At 39.5% G+C, this 15,818-nt stretch overlaps 1 long non-coding RNA gene and 1 pseudogene across 11 annotated transcripts in view; one reads left to right on the forward strand and one right to left on the reverse strand.

Annotated features, from left to right (window-relative positions):
- Positions 1-15,818, reverse strand: part of LOC143659782 (uncharacterized) — a 52,323-nt gene that overhangs the window by 10,643 nt on the left and 25,862 nt on the right. For 6 of the 11 annotated variants that reach the window (XR_013163729.1, XR_013163725.1, XR_013163723.1 and 3 more), the window contains 5 exons: positions 14,796-14,925; positions 13,258-13,374; positions 11,724-11,800; positions 11,083-11,160; positions 3,849-3,908 (listed from right to left, as the gene is read on the reverse strand). This is a non-coding gene — a long non-coding RNA (uncharacterized LOC143659782). Of the gene's footprint in view, positions 1-3,848; positions 3,909-6,473; positions 6,612-11,082; positions 11,161-11,723; positions 11,801-13,254; positions 13,375-14,795; positions 14,926-15,818 lie in introns of all 11 variants that reach the window. The other 5 variants (XR_013163728.1, XR_013163734.1, XR_013163733.1 and 2 more) reach the window with 5 other exon arrangements.
- On the forward strand, positions 315-788 carry LOC143660377 (dynein regulatory complex protein 8 pseudogene; annotated as a pseudogene).

Raw genomic sequence — 15,818 nt, forward strand, 5'->3', positions numbered from 1 at the left:
TAAGCCAATCCATTGTGTGGTATTTATCATAGAAGCCAGAACAGTAAGACTGAAAGGATTGTATTTTTAACAAATAGTGCTGAACAACTAAACATCCAATTGCAAAAATTTAACCTAAATTTACAACTCATGCTTTATACATAAATTAACTCAAATGGATCATAGATCTAAATATATGAGGTAAAACTATGTACATTTAGAAGAAAACATAGGAGAAATCTTTGTGAACTGTAGTTAGACAATGTGTTCATCAGCAGCTATTATTAAAATGACTATTAACGAGGCATCTCCCAGGTGACAGACTCTGCGACAAGATGGCAGAGGAGAGGGAACGCACAGAGATAGCAGTAGTAGAATTTCACAGAAAAATCAGAGAAGCTGTTGAAGTGTTTGACCATGAATCGAATAATACAGTGGATGCAAGTTTAACCTGAGTGGAGGTCAGTGAGCTTCTTGGATGTGTAGATTCATGTCTTGCATTCAATTTGGTAGAAGAAGAACCCACTGGATACATTTCGATTAGAAAAATTTCTTCCAGTGATGACCGAAATACTACTGGAAAGAAGGTACAGACCAATTCCAGAAGATATCCTTCTTTGTGCTTTTGAGGTGTTAGATCCAGCTAAACGTGGGTTTCTTATTAAGGAAGAGCTAATCAAGTCTATGACTGAAGAAGGTGAGCCCTTTTCTCAGGAAGAAATGGAAAAAATGTTGTCAGCTGCAATTGATCCAGAATCAAATGTAATTCATTACAAGGACTATCAATGATGGTGATAGATGAAAATTAAATGCTCGTCTTAATTTCTAACTCAAAGGACAATTTTAAAAATTGGCTGTCCTTATTAATTTTACATTTTATCTTGTATTTCCTTGATCTAATATCTGATATCTCATGATATAAATGTTGCAAGATATTTTGTTTTTTAATGGTGATTGTAACAATTAAAAACAAATTTATTTGATTAAAAAAATGACTATTAACAACAAAATGAGATCATGCTATATAAGTGTTTTAATGGCTAAAGTTTTTAAAAATAAAAAAAATAGGTATCTAAATTGGTGAATAATAAGAAAATCACCACATGGTGATAACTTTGATTGCATGATCATTGTGTGACTCAATATTTCTAATACATTTGTCCATCTATCTATGCATTCACCCTTATACATGTATGAATTTATTTCTATTTCCTATGGATTCAAAGTCTTATCTAATGAAATTTGTGATTGCATGTCCACATATATGTTGAAGGTAGCATATAATGAAAAACTATTTTTTTTATAATCACTAGAACAACAGGAAACACAATCTGATGTAGATACTTGACTCTAAGCTGGATGCAATGACTACTTGGAGTTGAGGTTTTGAACTCAGGCACGTTCTGTGCAGGAAAAGAATTGTACAAATTCATAGTTAAATTGCCATTAGTTAAAAACATTAGTTTTCACTGATATTCATTATACTCTTATTTAATGATATAAAAAGTCTTAGCTGGTCACATGACTAGAGTTATTTTCTAGACCCTTCTCCAATTTTGTGTGGTTTGTGAGTAAATTTAGATGATGGAGCATGATACTTCCAATTTGTACAACTGAAAAGGAATAAGTGCTTTTCTTCATCTAACTCAACTCCCCCCCCCCCTTTCTATTGTTGGGGAAATGATAAAGGTATAGCCGGCCAATTTTGAAGTACAGGTGAAAGATTCACATTGAGGATGACATCACTCAAAGGGTTAGACCTCTTTGTACTGAATTTTTCATGACTTCTACTTAACTTGAGACTTTACTTTTCCATCTTTTATAGAACATCTTAGCTTAAACCCTCTGTAATTATAATTTCCTGATGTTCTCAATACTTCTATTTATCAATAATCCCAGAAAATAAATTATTCCCACAATAAAAAAAAAAAAAAAAAAACATCCAAAGTCCCCTTCCTGGATCCGGACCCACTGGAATTCTTACATTTCAAAGATTGTTAAGAAAGTTTCATGGCATTCACTGTCTGGATTAATGCATTCACTGTCTGGGCTAATATGCTCTGGGCCCAGCATATTCTCTAAACTCAGAGTAAGAAGGAACATAGTTAGGGATAAGTCTCTAGGATAAAGGAGAGTACTGAGGGATGAAAGAGGCTTTGAATGAAGGTGCAGGTAGGATACGACAACAGGTGAATTTTCAGTCATTTTTTTAAAAAGTTTATTGTTATCTGAAGTTTTCTTCTAAGTTTACTGATGCATAATCTACATTAAGAAATGTGTTTGCATCTGAAGTGTTCATGTCTACACATATTAATGAAGGCTATACGCCCCCCAACCAGCATCCAGCCAAGATAAAATTCATAAACAGCACCCCAGAAAAAGATATTTGAAATGTCTGGAATGGCTCATGGGCTTCATGGGGGACAAGTTCTCTTGGAGTTTCATGATCTTTGGGAAGATCTTTTGAAGCTGTATGGGAAAGTATGTCCTACATGAAATTGAGGGGTTTGTTAGATAGTTTCCTTTCTATATAACCATTTGCAGACACCAGAAGACACGGGGATGCAGGCACTGCCCTTGATATGTGTAAGCACTGTTAGCCTCAGGGTGGGCACAAGTAGATTAGATCCCAATTACAAGTCATGTAATTGTTATACTGTACCTAGGGGTGGAGAAACCATGCAAAGTTCATCTCTATTCTTACCAGTCCTGGATGGCACTCCATTTAAAACACAGAAGTGTGACAGGTGTTAGAGGTCAGAAAGTAGATCCAAGGAGTTTAGAGAAGGAGCAGTTCAGGTTAAGGGAGTAAGGAACATGAAGAGGATCAGACAATGGGAAGAATATATAAGCAAGAGGCCCTGCATTGCACAAACAGCTGAGCAGACAACTTCCAGGTCAATTACATCATTCTGTATAGTTTCCATCAAAGACTCGTTTCTCCTCTTTGGTAACATTCTCCCAGAAAATCATATTGTACACTGTCAAAAGTAATCTATGGTCAAACAGATAACCTTAAAAAATACATAGCAAAAGATTCAACATCTAATATCTACCAAGAAGGACACACTGTAGTCCATAGGTGTTTAAACTCAAAAGTTCAGGACACATGGAGACAGATACAGAATCAGTCAAGAATTGGCATATCTAGGAATGCAGTGTCTGGGGGAAAACTACACTGGGAGAAGATCTGGGATTGGGGATACTTGCTACCATCTTCATGAATGCAGCACACATTGGAAGGGTGCCTGAAGGGATGGATATAAGAGGACAAGGGACTTAGGATAGGTCCACTCACCCCATCTTTACTGGGGAATCCACCTGTCAATTTTAGTATTATCAAAGTCTGATTTACTCTCATAGATATTAAAGGTGGCAGTGTTGTTGATCATCTGTGGGAAGAAAGGGGAAGAATGATATGGACTGAAGATGGGGTGGAGGATCAGGCTCTTGTTATTTCACCAGGACTCCTGAGATGCCCCTCACTCCCTAAGCCACAGTAGGGTCAAGAGGATTGCATATTTGTGGGAAGATGAGTATGGGGAGAATTTACCTTGGTAAGCATTGCTAGGCCTCAGTAATTGAGCAACAAATACTGTGAATAAGAAAATATCAAGAACCCTGTCCCTCCTCTTCTTGGAGATTCAAGATTCTACTCATTCATCTATATCAAGTCACAAAATGACACAGTTTATGAAAACCCCTGAGCTTCCTGTCCAGCCTTCTGTGGGGTGGGGTATTTTTTAATCTTCCAATAATCTCAGAAGAATTTCTATGATAGTACCTCCTCAGGTCCATCTACGCTTACTGATATCTAAGTCACAGTAAACCGCTTGGAGTTTTCTTGGAGAACATATAAAAGTATTTACATTGAGGGTGACAAACAGAAAAGTAGGGATCATCAGGAAGGTTGGTTCCACAGTGGAGTCCTGAAAAATACAAAGGGAGAGGAGAATCATATATTCTCATGGCAAAACATATTTCACCCACAAATGTCTGAGATAGACATGACTTTGTGAAAGCATCTACCATCCTTGACTTCTGTGGTCCTGGAAGAGGAGAAATTTTCCCCTATCCTGGAGGAAAGGTACTGAGTCCCTTTTACAAATGGCCTTCCTTTGCCAGAAAGCCATGAGAGGTGTGACCTGGGCAGCCCGGGAATGGGAGCCATAACCCTCTCTTCTACCCTTCTAGAGATCAAGCCTCACACCACCTACCAGAGTGGAAAACACGCAATGGATGACAACAGCTGGTGCTCTAACAGTTTCTTAATCAAACTTTCAAACCATCCCCTATGCTTAATTTCACATGAACCCTTAATTCCAAGGGAACTCAAGTCCCTGATTAGGGTATTGCAAATCCACAACCCATGGTGGATTTCCTCTGGTTCTTCTCCTAATTTCTCATTCCTGAGGCCGACATAACCATTGCTCCTTTCTTCTGTGGATGATGGACACCATTCCTGGCATGGTAGGCACTCACCATATACTTAGAGATTGTCAGTCCCTTTCAGTAAGCAGGAAAGAGTCAAACCCCATCTCAGCTACAGGTAAGAGAAATTCAAAACCTTCAAGCTTTGAATTATTACAGCAAACTCTAAATCCTGGCTACAGCATAGATCGATACACCACAGGTGTACATGTTATGAGTCTTGAGAAGAACAGAGAACCTGAGGTAGGTGAGGCTGGTGGGAAGCAGTCCTCTTTCACTTATGCAAAGCCAGGAATTTTTTTTTCTAAACTCTTTCTTGTTTGAATCTATTTTCTCTTTCAGCCTGACTTGTAGGAAAATCAAATGCAGGCTGTAAGACTAAGGAATTTTCTTTGAGCATTTAAGTTGCACACATGCCAGTCTCAGTTCCTGAGTCTTGATCTACTTTACCTGAGCCTGATCACATGATCACCCCCAAGGCATCAATACAGTATTGACAGAACGTGGAAACACATACTACAGACGCTAATAGAGTTTTCCTTTAATTACCCTGAAAGGAAAAGTTGAAATGAATGAGGCCAACCTCGAACTGCCCTAAGACCAAATTCAGGATAGTGGAAACTCAAAGTAGGAAATTTTTCATCTCCATCCTCAAAATACAGTTTTAAATAGTTAAAACAAATAAAGCACATAGAGAAGTACAAGGCAAACACAATTAACTTAATACAGGTAGCTGTTCTTATTACTTCTATTAATTTATTCAAAATCATTTTGTATTCCTCTGCTTCACTGCTGTAACAAAGGACTATAACATTTATAGCCTAAAGATCACAAATATATTATCTTACAATTCTGCGGGTCAGAAGTCCAAAAAAGGGCCTCACCAGGCTAAAATCAAGGTATCAGCAAGGCTGCTTTTCCTTCCAGAGGTTCTAGCAAAAAAACTGGTTTCCTAGCCTCATCCTTGATCCAGATCACATACCCCTAAGCTCAGTGTTCAAGTGATCTCTATGTCAAAGGCCTTGTCTGCTTTCATTGGTCCATCTAATCCTCCAACATAGGCTTCCTCATCCCAAGGTCACTACCACAGAAGGTTAATCAATAACCTTCCCAGGGTCAGACAGATGGAGCAAAATGAAAGGTATATTGAGGGGGATGTCCATTGGACGACAGTAAATTCTCAGGCCAATTACCCAAGCCTGTGTGTTTCCTTAAGGAGATAGAGGGTCTGCCTTAGCACTCTGCCCCCACATATCCAAAGTTCCCATTCTGGAGCCTATTCATCTGGCTTTACAAATTAAAAATATTTTTAGCAATAGTGTATTAGATTCCTAAGTTTCCATACAAAATACAACTAACTTGGTGGCTTAAAATGGAAATTTATTGTCTCCCAGTTCTAAAAACTGGAAGTCTGATATCAAACTGTCAGAAGAACCATGTTTCCTAGGAATCTGTAAGGAAGAATCTGTTCCTTGCCTCTCTCCTCACTTTTGGCAGTGACCAACAATCCTTGGCATTCTTTGGTTTGTGGCAGTATAACTCCAATCTCTGCCTCTATCTTGACACAGCCATCTTTCCGCTGTTATGCGTATTCAAATTTCCCTTCTTTTTATAAAGATATTAGTTGCATTGGATTAGAATCCATCCTAATCCATTTTGGCCTCATCCTAACTAATCATGTTTTAAAAGACTATTTCCAAGTAAGATCACATTCACCAGATCAGGGGTTAGGACTTGAAAATGTCCTTTGGGGGAACACAGTTCAACTCAAAACAGATAATGTCTACGATATGTCTTTATGGTTATATCTCAGAGAGCTCTTCAACCAGCACCTTCTGTAGACCCAGGATTTATTTCTTCATTTGGGGTAAGATTTAGACACTGCATTTCATGGTGAGAAGGAACAGTTTTAGAGATGGTGTGATGGTTAACATCACGTGTTAACTTGGCTAGTTTATGGTTTCCAATTGTTTGGTCAAACACTGGTCTAGTTCTTGCTGTGGAGTTACTTCATAGACAGGATTAGCATCTTCTATCAGTTGACTTTAATTAAAGGAAATTACCCTTGATAATATGGGTGAGCCTCATCCAATCAGTTGGAGGTCTAAAGAGCCAGCTATGATGGTTCCAGTGATCAGAAGATTTCTGCCTCAAGACGACACCCTCCACTCTTTCCTAATGCTCCAGCCTGCTGGACTTCCCTAGAGATGAGATTTCAAGACTTCAACATCACTCTGGCCCATCCTATGGAATGTGGACTAGCCAGACCCCACAATTGCGTGAGCAAATTCCTTATAAGAAATTACTTAAATATACACGTGTGTATGTACAGATAGCAAATATATCTATATGTCTAAATACATAGCTATACATATGCACACATACATATATCCTGTTTCTGTATTAGTTCTATATTTCTGGAAAACCATCACTAATTCAGATAGAATTCCTGGATGAAAGAGAACGTGAGGCAAAAAGAGTAATTGAATCAAGGTGCAATAGGCTCTGTCAACAGTATGAGGTTTCAGCCATTCTTACAGAGCTTACTGTAGTTTAAATTTTATGAAGTCTAATGTACCATAATCCAAATAAAAAAAAATGTGTTCATCATAGGTCTACATGTCTGTCCATATTCACAAAGATTACACAATTCTCATTATAGCACCCATTTCTAGAAAAAAATTCATGAGGAACACTCCAGAAAAGGTCATGTTTGAAATGCTTAGAGTGGTTCATAGCCTGCATGAGTTAGTGTTCTTTGTGGGCATCATGTCTTTGTGGAGTTATTTGTAATGTGGGAAGGATGGCATAACATGGAAGACCTGGAGGAAATCTTAGATGTCCTCATTTATATCTCCACTTGCAGACACCAGGAGAGAGGCAGGGTACAGGAGATGGTCTTATACAAGAGTGAGCACTGTAAGAGGTCAGGACTTGGGGGGGTTGCCATCAACACCTTTGGACAGGGCACTGACACAAATCATATAAATATAGTACTGTACCTGGGGAGTGGAGAAACCATAATGAAGTTGAGTATCCCATTCTTCCCATCTCAAGGACCTAATGCATTTGGGAAAGTATAATGTAGCAGATGCTAGAGAGAACAGGAAGTGGACCGAGAACAGAGAAAGAGGCATGTTCCAGTCAAGGGATCAAGGAATTGAGAGAGGGAGTGAGCAATAAACAGACAAGTAACTGCCTCTGGGGTACTATAAGAGTAGAGAAAGCTACTTTCATTACAGCTACTTTCTTCTTTCAATTTCTCTCAAACACTTGTTTCTGGTCTTTGTTTAACTTCCCCTTCAGAAGTCTTTGCCAAATGCAGTTTATCATTATCCAGATCACCATGTAAGTATAGATGCTATACCAAGAGAGTTAGCACAATGTGTCCAGATATCCACTGAGGCTCAAAGGTGGTCAGACCCAGAAGCGCAGATCCTCTGACACAGGGAACAAATCAGGCAAATACTGTCAATTCTATAAACACAGCAACCTGGGAGATAACTCAGTAGGCATACTGCCTGATATGTGGGACTCTGTAGAACCTGGTGCATGCATGGGACCCGAGTTGTAAGGACCCATGCAGAGAGATAAAAGGCCAAGAAGCTTGGCATGGGTCAGCATATCCCATGTGGGGAAACTTTTGCTGTGAAATATGGCCTCACTGGGATTATCATACAGAATCACATATGTAATTAACTTTAGAATATCAAATGTTCTCCTAGGGATTTTGATCATCTATAAGGAAAAATGGAATGCGTACAAAGGAGTTTCACTGGTATACTAAAAATGGTCTTGATAATCCACAGGGGACTGTTGAATGCCTAAATCCCTCCTCACTCTCTCAAATGCAGCAGTGCCAAGGGGGTAATGTATTGTGGGTGATGAGTATGGGAAAGCTCCAATAGCACTGCCTTTCTGTCGGTAAACTCAGGAAGCTGCATATTTCTCCTGACCCTGCTGACACCTCTACTAAAACTGTATCATAATTGGTACAAAATATAAACACTAGAAGCTTATAATAAGCTTTTGTGTCACCATGCTAGGAGAAAGCATAGTGAAGAGAATAGGGCCAGCCTCAAAGTGCCTTAGGATCTAATCCAGTACAAGTTTATTCCTGCATTTGAACCTCAGGGAAGGACATTTATCTCCTCCAACCTTGTTGTTTCTTCAGTGTAAAAAGAAAATGATTTTGCCTTTCAAATTTGTTAGGAATCCACATTAAATAATTCAAAGCATGTACAAGACATGGAATAGTACCTAGTACAGGTAGTCACTCAATACAAGTTTCCATCATTATTATTTAAATTAATTTTCTCCTAATTACCATGTGTTAGTTTTCTCTTGCTACTGTAACAATGCCATAATTTTAACCACTTAATGACCCAAATTGATTATCTTACATTTCTATATGTCAGAAGTCTAAAACATAATAATGCTCTGGGCAGGAATCAAGGTCACAACATAGATGCATTCCCTTATGGAAATTCTAGGGGAGTATCTGGCCCTTGAGTATTAAAGATCCAGAGGCCAAATGCATTCTTTGGCTCTTGGCCGCCTTTGTACATATCCAAAGCCAACAATGTAAATTCTCTCAGACCATTCTTGCATTTTGCACCTATTTTTTTACTTAATCCAAGGAATGTCCTCCCTTTTTAAGGTCTTATATCATAAGAGCAGACAATCCTGGATAATCCAGTGCAATCTTATAGCTCAAGGCTTTCAACCTCAATTGCTACTACAAAGAGCCATTTACCATATAAGATAACATATTCACAGTTTTGGAGGACTGAGAGGTAAGCATTTTTAGAGGATCATTATTTTTACCACCAAACATTATTACCATTAATATTTATAAGAAGTAAAATTGTAGCAATAAATAACAAACCTTAAATGAGATTTTATCTCATTCAAGGTGCACAAAGAAGTGACAGCATTCTCTGGATGTCACACACAGGAAGAAACTTGCTGTCCCATTGAGCTGGACAGTGAGAGGATCGTCATGTTCCAGAGCCTCCCCTCCCAGGTGCATAACTAGGGGCTGACAAGGGAGATGATACAGAGGTTGGTGATTGCAGCTACACACCTCACCCCATCACAATGCAGGCATGGACTAACAGTAGCCTCACAGGGGTCTGGCCATACCCTCAGGTGAGAGAGAACCTTAAACTTGCCCATAAAACAGAGTTCTCCTCGCCTTTCACCTGCCTGATCTGCACTAATACCTTCTTATTCCTGATAAGCATACAGAAGGTCAATCCATACCACTCCCCACCCAGAGCCAGGCACATGGCAGATGTGACAACTATACTGGGGGAATATCACCATAGATCATGTGTATACACTGGTCTTCAGGCTGCAATTACTTCCCAGGACCAGCTGTTCAGATCTGGGAATATGCTTGGTTGAGTGGTAAGGTTCAACCAAGGACTCAGCTCTCCATAATTTCAAATTCTGTTTTCTGAACTCCCAACATACAGGGATATTACATTTCTAAGATTTTTAAGGAAGGTTCATGGCATGATCTGTCTGGTCTGATGCCAGAAACCTCTGGGCTAGCACCTCTTTTAGGCCCAGATTTTCTGTCCTCAGTAGGGCTAGGGAGGGGATTCCTGGAAGAAGGAGTGCCTGCAGGGGGACTAAAGAATGGAAAAAAAGGTATGGAAATTAACTGTAAACAGAGTGAGATTTTAGCCATTTTTTGAAGTTTATTGATATTTGAAATATTTTGAAGTTTACTGATACATAAACTACATAACAAAACATGTGCACACCTACAGCAAACTATGAAAAATAGATAGTAATATTATTTCATCAACAGCAAAATTGTAGCACACCAATCCTAAGGGTCAATGATGGGGAGGGATAAGTGCTATGGGCTGTTTCTGGTTTTGGTTTTGAGTAATGAAATGTTCTAAAACTAACTGTAGTGATGAATGCACAACTATATGATGATACTGTGGGTCACTGATTGTATAGTTTGGATGGACTGCAGGATGTGGAAATATATCTCAATAAAATTTCATTTTTAAAAAATGGGCGCACATCATAAGGTCACCATGTATATATTTAGTCAATGATCACACAACTCTGATTACAGCAGCCAAATTAAGATTTAGTCCACAATGAGACTGGCAAAATAAAGATGAAAATTAAATTGCTTGGAATGGTTCTTATGAGGCTTTATGAGGGCAGTGCTCATTACGAATATCTCATAGTCTTAGGCTGGTTGTTCAGAATTTGACTTCTGATTCTTCACATTAGAACAATGGAGAGGTATGTTTAATGGACTCATTTATATGTTTCCATTCATAGACACCTGTGATGGTGGGGATACAGGTGTTGGTGTAATACAAGTATGGGAAGTAAAGCACATGAGGATACAATGGGTACCACTGGTAAAGCTTGGGTTAGTTCACTGTCAAAGGCAAATGACTACCATACTGAACCTGGCCACACCAGCATTCAGGTGCTGATGCCTCCCGGCCCTGGGTTCTACCCTAGTTAGGAGAGAGAAGGGCAATAGAAGATAGTTTACAGAAGGTGGATTCAAAGGGCATAGAAATAGAGAAGTTCCAAATTGAGGGAGCAAAGATCTGGAAAAGAAAGAAAAAGAATCAAGAAATCCTGAGCTTAGGAACAGGAGACATCCTTGTCTGTAGTATTCTTTACCTTTTCTCTGGTAGTTTTTCGAGGACGTCATTTTGCACTTTGACACACATATTTGATCATTTTGATTGAACACAGCACCTTCAGAAGGGAGATACAAAAGCAAAAGGGTCAGGACAGTTTGTCCTCTGTCCACAATGACACATCTTAATCCATGGGTGTTTAGGTTCAAGAAACCCTTAGGCATGTACAGAATTAGCCAGGACTGCCAGGTCTAAAAATATAGTGTCCTGGTGAAACGCAATGGAGAGAGGGTCTGGGGTTGGTAATTCCTGTTAACTGGGTCCTAATAAGGCCCAAGTTGGAGGGGTATATGAAAGGGTAAGAGGATAAGGGTACTGAGTTACGTCAATTCATGCCATAAGAGGTATTTTTCACCGGGGGTCATAATCTTATGGATGTCATCACACAGATATTTTGTTCTATAAACCTTGATTAGATAGCATGCATTGCCTCTGAACATCTATGAGAAGAAAGCAGAGGAGGAATATGGTGCTGTAGCACTGCTGTAGATTAGGAAACGGTCTTTTTATTTCACCATGACCACTTGAATGGCTGGCTCTCCTCACTCCCTCAGCCACAACAGGGTCAAGACAGTGTTTTTTGTAGTGGAAATGAGAATAGAAAGGAGTGGATGAATTTACCTTGATGATATTGAAGTCATAAAACCTTTTCATTTCATCAGTGTTCTTGCTGATTTTCAAGTACTCCTCAAGAAATACTGTGGGTAAGAATAAAATAGTCAGGAGAAACACTGCCTTTCCATGTAATATCGATTCAAGATTCTATATATTAACCTATATCCAAGTCTCAAAATAACTTAGTTTTTTGAAAACCTTGAGCTTCCCTGTCCAGCCACCTCTGGGGGGATTGTATGATTTTCTCCTAAGGCAATACCTCTGGTCTATCCAGACTTAGTACCATCTGCTTCACAGTAACATATGGGGAGATAATCCACACAACTACAACAAGCATGCAAGCCAGGGGTGACAAACAGTTCAGTGGGAAGGTTGGTTCCATGGTGAAGGACAGATTCACACCTCCTGACAGCAAAACATATTCCACATAGTAGTGTCTGAGATGCTCCGATTTTGAGAAAACATATACTACCTTCCTTGACCTCTGTGGCACTCAGAAGGATGGAGCTTTTCTCCTGGCAGAAAAGACACCAGGTATCTTTTACAAACGGCCTTCCTCTGCCGGCCTGGGTCTATAGGAACCCAGGTTTCAGGGTAGATGAATATTCATAATAGGAGGTGTGGCCTAGGCAGTCAAGGGATTGTAAACCACATCTCTCTGGTCAAGCCCTCTAGAGGTCAAGCTTCTCTGCATCCATCAGAGTGGAAAACAGGCAAAGGGTAACAGGAGATGGTGCTCTGTTTCTTAACCAAATGTTCAAACCATCTTTTCTTAGCTTTGCATGAACCCTTACTTCAAAAGAGAAATTCATACCTCAGTTATTTATTTGGGGGGACAACACCCACAACTCACTATTAGATATCCGGTGGTTCTTCTACCAATTTCTCATTCTCCAGACTTACATCATAGTCCTGCCTCATTCATTTGGTGGTTGGTAGCACTCCTGGGACAGGAGGCACATATGCCTGAGCATGCACTAAGCAATCATCCAGGACCTTTTAGTAAGTGGAAAAATGTCAAATTCCATGTAGCCACATGAAAATTGTGGAACAGGTTCAAAACCTTCAACCTCTGAGTGATTAGGATACCCTGGCATTGTTATGGATGAATATGCAGCAAGGGTAGATGCTTTGTGGCTTAGTAAAGACAGAGAATTGGAAGGAGGTGGCCAGGTGGGGAGTGGAGCACCAGGCCATCAGGCCTAGGAAGAACAGATGCAGCCATTGTTCACCTCTTCAGCCCCAGGAATTGTGGTTTACTAAATTTACTCTGTTTAATCTTGTTTACACATTTCACTTGAAGTGCAGAAAAATCAGATAAAGGTTGCAGTATTAGTGGATCATCTGTGAGCATTTAATGGGTACATCCAACATGCTGTTTTTGGATCCCACCTTATATGAGGCTGCAGACACCATCACCACCAAGGAATCAGTATAATATTGATAGAATATGGATATACACTGTAGCAACTTCATAAAGTTTTCCTTTAATCACCGTGAAAGGAACAGCAGTGAAGTTATAAAGCTAGTCACAAACTACCTGAGGGATGAACTCAAAATCGGTTCCTTCCAAGCTATGGTACTTCAGAGCAGGACATTCTTCTCCTGTATCCCTTAGGTTCTTTGATATAAAATAGAAACATTTTGCCTTTCAACACTGTAAAGAATATGGTGTCAAATAATTAAAACAAATAAAGGACATGGTCTATGGGTTAGCACACAGTAATCACTCAATACATAATGTTGTCATTATTTTTTATTAGTTCTTTTATAAGCATAACCACCATTATTATTTATTAGGAATGATTTACAGCAGTCATTAACACTGCTTTATAAATGAAATTAAAAATTGAAGTCTCAACAAATAAATCCTGTAATATATGTAAGGTACAAACCAACATTCTATAAATACATGCATGTTTAATTTAACATAGTGTTAAACACAATTATAATTTCAATAAAGCATAATATATATGCCTATTTCAAGGTGAAAGCACTGCATAGAAGGATTTATTTACAAAAGTGGTACTATACTAATGATTGCTATAAAAGTAATATAATGCAATGAAAAGAGAGTACCCCCCTTTCACATGGGAACAAGGAAAGGTGGTGTGCTGTAAGAGATGCACATGACTAGGCACAAGCCCATGAATGGACAAGTTCTCTGTGGCACTTACACACAGGAAAAAGCCTGTTTTCTGAACCAGCTCCTCATGCCCACAGCTGGGCAGGCACTCAGGTCATTACTATTGCCAGTGTATATATTAGGTCTAGATAGAGGAGATGATGCAAAGCTCAGTGACTTGTCACTATATACACCATTCCATCACACCCCCAGAGATGATCATACAGTAGCCTCACTCCAGGTCAGACCATGCTGAGGACATCTTGAGGCAGGTACAGAACCAGCCAGGACTGTCAGGTCTAAGAATACAGTGTACTGGTGAAACTCAATGGGGAGAAGGTCTGGGGTTGGAGATCCTCTGTTAACAGGTTCATGAATGAGGCCCAAGTAGGAGGGATCCATTGAGAGGAAGATAAGGGTTTTGAGTTAGGTCAATTCACCCCATAAGAAGTATTCTTCACCAGGGATCCTAACTTTATGGATGTCGTGACAATTATGCACTGCTTTATTTTCATAGATTTCAGAGGGTGCGGTGCTTCTGAACATGTATGAGAAGGAAGAAGAGTGATATGGGATTGCAAAGCTTCTACGAGTTGGGGGACCAGGGTCTCACTATTTTATCAGGAACTACTGCACTTTGGATATCCTTCTCAAACACAGAAGAGTCTAACTGGGTTTTATTGGGGGCAGGGGGGATGATCATGTCTCTAATACCATCACTGAAATTCATATATTTGCTAACAAATGGAAAAATTCTGGAGAAGGATTGCCCCTCCACATGATTATGGATTTAATATTCTACTTATTAACCTATATTCATACCTCAAATGACATAGTTAATGGAAACCTCTTAGTTTCTCTGTCCAGCCACCTTTGAGGGTGAGAAGGATGGTATTTCACCTAGGTTAAGAATACCAGTGGAAGGACCCCTCTTTAAGTCCATCCAGACTTACCAACATCAGATTCACAGTAAATCGTCTGTGGATGATGCATGACACAACAGGAATCATATATATCAGGGGTGACAAACATAGACAGGAACATAGCAAAAGTCTGCAGGAGAGATGGTTCCACGGTGAAGACCTGGAGAACACAGGGGCAGAGAGGGATTACACTCTCTACCACAAAGCTTATTCCAACTACTAGTATCTAAGAAAGACCTGATTCTGTGAAAGCATTCCCCTTCCTTGACTTCTGTGGCACTGGGGAAGGTGGATTTTTTTTCTCCAAGGACTAACTCAAGGAGGAAAGTCATTGAATCCCTTTTACAAACAGCCTTTTCCTTCCAGCCTGGGATATGACACTCTGAGGATTCTCAGGAAACCAGTGATCTAGAGAGGATCGCTATCACCAAAAAGTGTGGCCTGGGCAGTCAAACAACTGTAAGCCACATAAACACTCTCAGCCCTTCTAGACATCTAGCCTCTGATCATCACCAGAGCAAAATATGGCAATGGGTGATAGTAACTAGGGATCTAATAATTTCTTAAGTAGACTTTCAAACTATCTTCTTTCTTAGTATCAAATTTACCTTTACTTCCAAGAGAACTCATGCCTTGAATTCCTTTCTTTAGAGGAAAACAAATTCACAACATATTGCTACATATCCAATGCTGCTTCTCCCAATTTCTCATTTCCTAGATACATGTGATCATTTTTCCCTTCATTCTATGGATAGTGCGCACCATTCCTGACTTGGAGTCACATATTAAGCCCATTTGGTAAGTGAAAAATGTCACATCCCATGTTGGCCACATGCAAATGCTTGACAATCTATAAACCTTCAAACTAGTATGGCTGGTGATAAACTCCAAATCCTGGCCACCACATGGATCAATGTACAACATGTTTAGATCTTACAGGTCTTAGTAAAGACAGAGAACTTAAGGCAGGTGGGGATCAGAGAATCAGGTTCCGAAAGAATAGAGGCAGTCATCAGGCACATATTCAGCCCCAGGATTGGTGTTTTTCTAACT

This window comes from Tamandua tetradactyla, chromosome 16, assembly GCF_023851605.1.
Source record: "Tamandua tetradactyla isolate mTamTet1 chromosome 16, mTamTet1.pri, whole genome shotgun sequence".
Lineage (NCBI taxonomy): Eukaryota > Metazoa > Chordata > Mammalia > Pilosa > Myrmecophagidae > Tamandua > Tamandua tetradactyla.